This window comes from Eubalaena glacialis, chromosome 11, assembly GCF_028564815.1.
Source record: "Eubalaena glacialis isolate mEubGla1 chromosome 11, mEubGla1.1.hap2.+ XY, whole genome shotgun sequence".
Classification (NCBI taxonomy): Eukaryota; Metazoa; Chordata; class Mammalia; order Artiodactyla; family Balaenidae; genus Eubalaena; species Eubalaena glacialis.
In genome coordinates this window covers 12063309-12072268 of record NC_083726.1, presented here as the reverse complement: position 1 = coordinate 12072268, position 8960 = coordinate 12063309, and the positions used below count along the sequence as shown (strand labels likewise).

The window sequence follows — 8960 nt, the reverse complement described above, 5'->3', positions numbered from 1 at the left end:
ACTTCCCATAGGTAAGAGGAACACTGAGTGGGATCCCCAGTTAAAGACTTGTATCAGTGGAGCAATGCTCATGGTGGCCGTGGTCTCTACTGCACCTCCTTGCTGGCTGCATATTTATAATATATATGCAAAATATTGAGAAAGGAGCCCAACAGAGCAAGAGAAGCACTGGCATCGTGCTGGGGCCCTCCACGCCGTGACATACCTGCAAGATGCAGTAGGTGGAGATTATTTGTATTTGTCTACAACAGGGGAAGTGGGGAGTTCATTTACTGTTGTATATGGGTTGACTGGATCCAGAGCAGGGTAAGGAGAGTCATTTTTGTTTGTCTGAGAAGAGTGCACGTGTGTATCCAGGAGGCACTAAATCTGGTTCCTCTTGACCTGACACTTTCCCCCCAGGGGTTGTGTCCCCATTACACATTCTTCTTCCTCATCCTTCAGCCTGACTTACTGGTCCAAGAATACAGTCCCCCGACCCAATACCCCCCTGTCTCCTGGAAATTTGACACTGGGATTCCAGGAGTTTGGACCTAAGCCACCTGCTGGCAGGGGCCTCAGGGGACAGACCATAAGCTCCTGGAAGGGGACCTGCCCTCCCTCCTGTCCTTCCTAAACTGTGCAGATTTGGTGCTTCTTTTCATTCTCTGACCTGCCCTGGTTCCCTCCCAAAGGACCCTCTTTTGTGCTCATTTAGCCAGTCTCAGTTTCTGTTGTTTCTGTTGTGTTGGAACCAACACCTGACATAGGGGTCACAGTGGAATTGCATAAAGGCACACTGAGCACAATGGGGTCCAGCTCTAAGGGTTTGGGGGGACAGGGTGGTGGATGCTGAATGGCTCCATCACTCAGTACCTGAATCACTGCCCAGACCAAGTCTGTGCAGGAATCGGAATTCTCCAAGAACTGAGGAAGAATTGACGAAGGAATGAACTCATGATTCCGGGGTCAGGCAGGTGGATGGCCACAACTGCTGACATCTTCAGGAAGGAATGGAAGGGCCCATTGAAGGCCTCAGGGAAACACAGGCTGAGAGGGAGTTAGAGGCACTGAGAGAAGTCTTCCGAGGGTGGTTTGTACAAAAGGTCGGAGAAGGCACTGCAGCACGTGCGGAGTGACTTAGGAGATGTCCTGGGATCATTTCCGTGTCCCAGGTCACTTGCTTCCTGCCATGGGTGCCCAACATGGGAGCCTGTCTGGGGCTGACATGCTCCACACATGGAAGCACAGAGAGTCAATGCCCCGGAGAGCAGGCCCGTGGGGGTGAAAGCAAAAATCAGACGCTCCCTTCTTTCCTCCCTGGAGAGGCTGAACCTGAGGCCATTCCTTGAAGGCTCCTGAGATGGTCCTGGCAGGTGCAATCCCCCATATGGGTGACCAAGTCAGAACATGGCCTCGTATGGACTTCCCTCCTTCCCTGTTTGACTTCCCCCAGCCTCTCAGTCCTGCTCCTGGGGATCAAGTGAGCCTGGCCTCCAGCTGTGCCTTCGGGGGACCCCAGGCTCCAGCAGGCTACTTTGGGCTGCAGGGAGGCTTTGGGCTTCTGTGCTAAGAGTCATGGGCAACCGTGGAAGGTTTGGAAGCAGGTGCTTCTGAGATCGATATTCTTAAGGGTCATTCTAGCCCCGTGTGGGGAATAGATGGGGTGGGGGGCAGGGGCAGTGCCACAAGGGTAAACACAGGAAGACCATTCTGGAAGCTCATGCAGGACTCTTGCTGAAATGTGAAGGAAGCTTGGGTGAGGTTGTCTGCTGTCTGGCTATCTCTCTCTGCCCCTCTGTTTATGGCTGGCCCTCTCTCACACCTGCAAACAAGCCCTCTGATCTTAATCAGCCTTGGGTGCCATGTGTCCATCCTGGGTCCAAGGTGCTGGAGGAGGAACGTACCTGTGCTCAGTCCAAGCCAGAGGTGCACGGGCTCCCCCAGGTGTCCCAGTGGGGCCTGCGGGGCACCAGGGTCTGAGGGAGATGGCTGGATGGGAGCCCAGTGGGCAGGAGGAGGAGCAATGGAGGACTTGCTCCCTGAGCTCCTGGAAGTCAGGCTCCTGGGGAAGGGAAGTCAGGCATCCGGAGCCCAGCTGAGCTGTCAATCAACACAAAGAAGCCTCAGTGAGTCAGTGCATATTTATTGAACCAAAGTCTGTAGAACACAACCTGGGGAGAGCCAGATGGACCTGAAATATCTTGCCCAGCCCCTGCCCCAAATGAGGAAGAAACTGAGGGTCAGAGAGGCCGTGTCTATTGGCCCCAGGCTGGTTCATCTCCTTGACACACTGCAAAGTTCCTTGACTTGTTACTGCCATCTGGTTTCATTTTTCTTTCTTTCTTTTCTGTTGTTTTTTGGTTTTTTTCAAATCAACCTCTGTTCCAACACAACATTTGGAATTTTATGGGAACTTCACTGGTCTCTTAGTGCACCCTGGTCCCAAAGAGCAACTGACAACTTGTCAAACGATCCATCCACTGTGTTGTCATCACCCCCACCATCAGCAGCATCATTATCTAGAAGTCACTGCCTGAAGATCTAAATAGTCATTTCTTTGAAGAAGAATGAAATTTTTTCAGAGTAAGTGTATTAGTTGGTCATATCGAAATCGAGGATAGGATGCTCAAATCCATGGGAAGGATGTTGTTAGTAGTAGTGTTTTAATAATGAAGTTAATTGTGTATAGTTCTGGTGTGTAGGGGTTGTGGAACGCTCTTAGGAATAGAATTGTTGTGAATATGTTTATTATAATGATGTTGGCCTATTCTGCTAGGAAGAATATGGTGAAGGGGCCTGCTGCGTACTCTACATTGAAGCCAGATACGAGTTCGGATTCTCCTTCTGTTAAATCAAAAGGGGCTCGGTTGGTTTCTGCTAGGGTAGAAATAAATCATATTACGGCTAGTGGTCATGAAGGGAAGACTAGTCATAGTTGTTCTTGTGTTGTGGTTAGGGTTGATAGGGTGAAGGATCCATTTATTAAGAGTACTGATAAGAGGATGATTGCTAGTGTTACTTTGTATGAGATTGTGCTACCGCTTGTAGGGCTCCAATTAATGCATATTTTGAGTTGGAGGCCCAGCCAGATCACAGAATGGAGTATACGACTAGACTTGCTATTGCTAGTATGAATAATACTCCCAGGTTTATGTTGATGAGGGGTTATGGTATGGGTAGAGGGATTCATATTGTGAGGGCTAGGGTTAGGGCTAAGATGGGTGCGATGATAAATATGGAGGTGGAAGATGTAGCTGGTCGTAGGGGTTCCTTAGTGAATCATTTGATTGCATCGGCAAAGGGTTGGAGTAGACCATGAAGGCCTATAATGTTTGGTCCTTTTTGGAGTTGTATATAGCCTAGGACTTTACGTTCTACTAGTGTCAGGAATGCTATGGCTAGGAGGATAGGAATGATGAGCATTAAAATGTTAATTATAAACATTTTGTTAGGGAGAAGGTTTGAACCTCTGGATATAAAGGCTTACGTTTTACACAATTACCGGGCTCTGCCACCGCAACAAAACCCTGGTGTTGGGTGGTTAGTTTGTGCTTGCTTATTAGGTTGAGATTAGATCATTAATTGTTTTGAAGGCGCTTATTTAAAGTGGGCCTTATTTCTCTTGTCTTTTCGTTCTGGGAGAAATGCGTAATAGATAGAAACTGACCTGGATTGCTCCGGTCTCAACTCAGATCACGTAGGACTTTAATCTTTGAACAAACGAACACTTAACAGCGGTTACACCATTAGGATGTCCTGATCCAACATCGAGGTCGTAAACCCTGTTGTTGACGTGAACTTTAGAATAGGATTGCACTGTTATCCCTAGGGTAACTTGTTCCGTTGATCAATTTTTTGGATCAATAAGTGATATTATTCTTTGGCTAGTAGGTCTAGGCTTTAATCACTCAAAGGGTTTTTTGTGCTCCACGGTCACCCCAACGAAATTGTCAACCCATGTGAAATTTTGTTATTCCTTGGCGGTTTAAGATTATGGTTTTGGGGTTGATTAATTGAAGCTCCGTAGGGTCTTCTCGTCTTATTTTGTTATCCCCATCTCTTCATGGGGAGGTCAATTTCACTGATTAAAAGTACGAGACGGTAAAACCCTCGTGTGGCCATACATACAAGTCCTTATTTAGAGAACAAGTGATTATGCTACCTTTGCACGGTCAGGATACCGCGGCCGTTTAACAATTGTCACTGGGCAGGCGGTGCCTCTAATACTGGTGTTGCTAGAGGTGATGTTTTGGTAAACATGCGGGGTTTGTGTTTGCAGAGTTCCTTTTACTTTTTTAAATCTTTCCTTGAGTGCACCCCTGTGTTGGGTTAACAGCGTTTCTAATGAATGATTTAGTGTTGGATTGTATTTATTTACTGTTAATTATCAGTATGTTATTAGTTGCTGATGTAAGCTTGTGCAAGGAGAAATATTTCTTGTTACTCATGTTAACAGCATTGTTTCTATAGTCTTATAGATTAGTCCAGTAATAAGGCTAGGAGTTGATTTACTTAATATTGTAATTGAAATGTGTTTTGTTGTTGAGCTTGAACGCTTTCTTAATTGATGGCTGCTTTTAGGCCAACTATGGTATTGTTTGTTTTTACTCTCTAGTTAAAGTTGTATCCATTTCTAAAAAACTGTACCTTTTTAGACTAACGTTTAAATATACGTTGAAGCTTACTATGGTTTTTAGTATTATTTAACGTTGAACTGAAATTCTTTTCCTGGACAACCAGCTATCACCAGGCTCGTTAGGCCTGTCACCTCTACTTATAAATCTTCTCACTATTTTGCCACATAGATGAGTTTGCTCTAGTAACTGTTCATAAGTAGCTCATCTGCTTTAGGGTAATTTAGCTTAAGTTCTCTTTGTTAAGTTGTTACTAGTTAAGTCATTGTGCAAAAGGTACAAGGGGTAAGCTTTGCTTTTTATTACTTTTAATATTTCTTTTATCATTCCCTTACGGTACTTTCTCTATAGCGCCATCAGTGTTTAAATTTCTATCTCCTATACTTTAGATGTCTGGTGAATGTGTTATTTGACTAGCTTGTGTCAGTATGGTGGGAAAGGTGTGGGCTAGGTTTAGTTCAAGACATACATAGATCATGAAATCTTCTAGGTGTAAACTAGGTGCTTTATTTAAGCTATGTCTTGTTTTATCCAAGCACACTTTCCAGTATGCTTACCTTGTTACGACTTCTCTCCTCTCATATGATTGTTTAGCATGTGTTGATGGACTGTGGCTTTGTCATGGCACTTGAGGAGGGTGACGGGCAGTGTGTGTGTGCTTCATGGCCTTATTCAATTACTACTCTTAATTTACTACTAAATTTACTACTACTAATTTACTACTACTACTCTTAATTTACTACTAAATCCTCCTTTAGTTTTTAGGTTTCATAAAAACTTTCGTGTGGATAAAGGGTGTTCTTGGTGTAGAAAATGTAGTCCATTTCTTCCCACCCCATAGGTTACACCTTGACCTAACCTTTTTTTTTTTTAATTAATATATATTTACTATTTTTTATTTTTATTTATTTTATTTTATTTTTGGCTGTGTTGGGTCTTCGTTTCTGTGCGAGGGCTTTCTCTAGTTGTGGCAAGCGGGGGCCACTCTTCATCGCGGTGCGCGGGCCTCTCACTGTCGCGGCCTCTCTTGTTGCAGAGCACAAGCTCCAGACGCGCAGGCTCAGTAGTTGTGGCTCACGGGCCCAGTTGCTCCGCGGCATGTGGGATCCTCCCAGACCAGGGCTCGAACCCGTGTCCCCTGCATTGGCAGGCAGATTCTCAACCACTGCACCAGGGAAGCCCTGACCTAACCTTTTTATGTGTTATAATTATGCTTACTTCTGCTCCTTTTTAGGGTTGGCTGAAGATGGCGGCATATAGACTGGAGTAGCCAGCGCTGGCGAGGTTGATCGGGGTTTATGGATCACAGAGCAGGCTCCCCTAGAGGGGTGTGAAACACCGCCAAAGCCTTTGAGTTTTAAGCTGTTGCTAGTAGTACTCTGGCGAATAGTCTAGTTCTTATGATTATTTGGGTTTAGGGCTAAGCATAGCGGGTTATCTAATCCCGGTTTGGGTCTTAGCTATCGTGTGATCAGAATACATTAAAGTCACTTTCGTAGTTTACTTTTGTTTTAATTATGGCTTTTTACAGCTTAATTAAGGTTTAACTTTATCTTGTATGGTTCTTTAACACGCTTTACGCCATAGTTCTATTAATTCGGGTCAATCATATGACCGCGGTGGCTGGCACGAAATTTACCAACCCTAATTAACATGGCTTAGTCACGCTTTCGTTTACGGCTCAGTTTTTATCACTGCTGACTCCCGTGGGGGCGTGGCTGAGCAAGGCGTGGTGAGCTGCTGGTACTGCGTGCTTGACACCTGCTCCTTTTAATCTTAGTGATTTAGGGGGCATTCTCACCGGGGTGCGGATACCTGCATGTGTAATTCTATTAAACACTAATAAAAAGGCTGGGACCAAACCTTTATGTTCATGGGGCTAGTGGGCCCATCTAGACATTTTCAGTGTCTTGCTTTATGAGATGTTCGAGCAACATTAACTTGCTGCACATAGGTGATGTTTGTATGGTTGTATTACGTGGCTTATGTCAGACTTAGTATTAGATTTTTGACGAAATGGTTGGCGAATCTAGGGGGATGTCTGTCTATATGGGTGGTGAATATCTAAGTAGCTCATCTGTATGATAGGAAGGGGGTTGAGGTTGATTCATTGGGATATAGAACTGTTCTAAGCCGTGGGGGGAATAGTAAAGTGCTATGTCCTGTAACCATTAACTGATTGTACAACGCAGGTTGCTCTTGCCAAATAACAAATACATCCAAGTCCAGCTACAATTTGCTTGACTGTGTTAAGACCTTTTAAAGTCATAGCTGAGTCTAAGCACTTTCCCCCCCAAAAATAAAAAATACGAAATGTATGAAATCACAGTTATGTGTGAGCATGGGCTGATTAGTCATTAACGCATTGAGATGTCTTATTTAATGGGAAAGGGTGGGCGATTTTAGGAGAGATGACCCTGAAGTAAGAACCAGATGTCTGATAAAGTTCATCAATAGAAACCCTCACAAGCCATGGGCCTGGAGCAAGAAGAGGGACACCTGCCGAGCGGGTTGATGCTTTCACGCGGCCTGGTGATTAAGCTCGTGATCTAATGGACAGGATTCCAAACATGTTGCTTGGACCAATTTAACTTAATGTGCTATGTATGACCAATAATGTATATGTACTATGTAATATTAATGATATAATGTACATGCTTATTAGGCATGTGGTAAATAATGCAATGCACGATTATACATACAATGTACGTGCATATATACATGGGAAAGAGACATTATAGCGGTTATGTGGCGGTAACAGACATGCATAATACGCATAGCATGTATGTAGTGGAATGAATTATTTTTAGTACTGACATAGCACTGTAGTTTTATGAATGTCTTATAATATATTTTTTTCAAGGAATAGTTTGTATAGAAATTCAGCTTTGGGTGCTGGCGGTGAAGTTTAGTGCTTCTTCCTTGTGTCTCGGGGAGATATGTTGTTCTCCTTTTCCGGTTTACAAGACCGAGGTATTGTGTTATACTACAAAGACTCTTCATTTTAGGAACTTGTTTTCAATGAGACTAGTTACTGGTATTAACACTAGGATTAAAAGAAAGTATAAAATGGATGCAAGTTGTCCGATAATCATATATGGGTGTTCCACGGGTCGTCCTCCGAGCCATGTTAGCGTTAGTAAGTTTGCTACTAGTACCCAAAATAAGAATTGACTGAAGGGTTGGAATATCATGCTTCGTTGTTTGGATGTATGGAGAATTGGAATAAATGCCAGGATTAGGATTGAGAGCAGCAGGGCCAAGACTCCTCCTAGCTTGTTGGGGATTGATCGTAAAATTGCATACGCCAATAGAAAATACCATTCTGGCTTGATATGTGGTGGTGTGCTGAGTGGGTTTGCTGGGGTGTAGTTGTCGGGGTCTCCAAGCAGGTCGGGTGAGAATAGAGCTAATATTAGTGAGGCTAAGATTAATAGTAAGGCGCCTAGGATATCCTTGATTGTATAGTAAGGGTGGAATGGGATTCTGTCTATATCAGATGGAATTCCTATGGGGTTGTTGGACCCTGTTTCGTGAAGGAATAAAATAGGTGGACGGCAGCTAGTGCTGTGATGATGAAAGGGAGAGTGAAGTGGAAGGCGAAGAATCGTGTTAGTGTTGCTTTATCTACAGAAAAGCCACCTCAAATTCATTCGACGAGGGTAGTGCCGATATATGGGATTGCTGAGAGTAGGTTTGTGATGACAGTTGCGCCTCAGAATGATATTTGTCCTCAAGGTAGGACGTAGCCTATGAATGCGGTGGCTAGGACTATAAGTAATAGGATAATTCCAGTATTTCATGTTTCCTGAAAGGTATAGGATCCATAGTATAGGCCACGTCCTACGTGGGCATAAAGGCAGGTAAAAAATATGGAAGCTCCGTTTGCGTGTATATATCGAATGACTCAGCCATAGTCGACGTCTCGGCAGATGTGTGTTACTGACGAGAAGGCGGCTGTTGTGTCTGGTGTGTAGTGTATTGCTAGAAATCAGCCTGTTAGGATTTGTAGGATTAGGCAGACGCCTCGTAAGGAACCCAAATTTCATCATGGTGAAATATCTGGTGGGGTAGGGAGGTCAATGAATGTATTGTTGAGGATTTTTATTAGTGGGTGGGTTTTTCGGGTGTTGGTCATTGGTGTTCTTTTTTTTTTTTTTTTTTAATTATTTATTTATTTATTTATTTATTTTTGGCTGTGTTGGGTCTTCGTTTCTGTGCGAGGGCTTTCTCTAGTTGTGGCAAGCGGGGGCCACTCTTCATCGCGGTGCGCGGGCCTCTCACTATCGCGGCCTCTCTTGTTGCGGAGCACAGGCTCCAGTCGCGCAGGCTCAGTAGTTGTGG

The 8960-nt window shown here is 44.3% G+C and overlaps 1 pseudogene; it reads right to left on the bottom strand.

Annotated features, from left to right (window-relative positions):
* Positions 1-7615: 7615 nt before the first annotated feature.
* On the bottom strand, positions 7616-8754 carry LOC133101364 (cytochrome b-like; annotated as a pseudogene).
* Between the last annotated feature and the right edge of the window lie 206 nt (positions 8755-8960).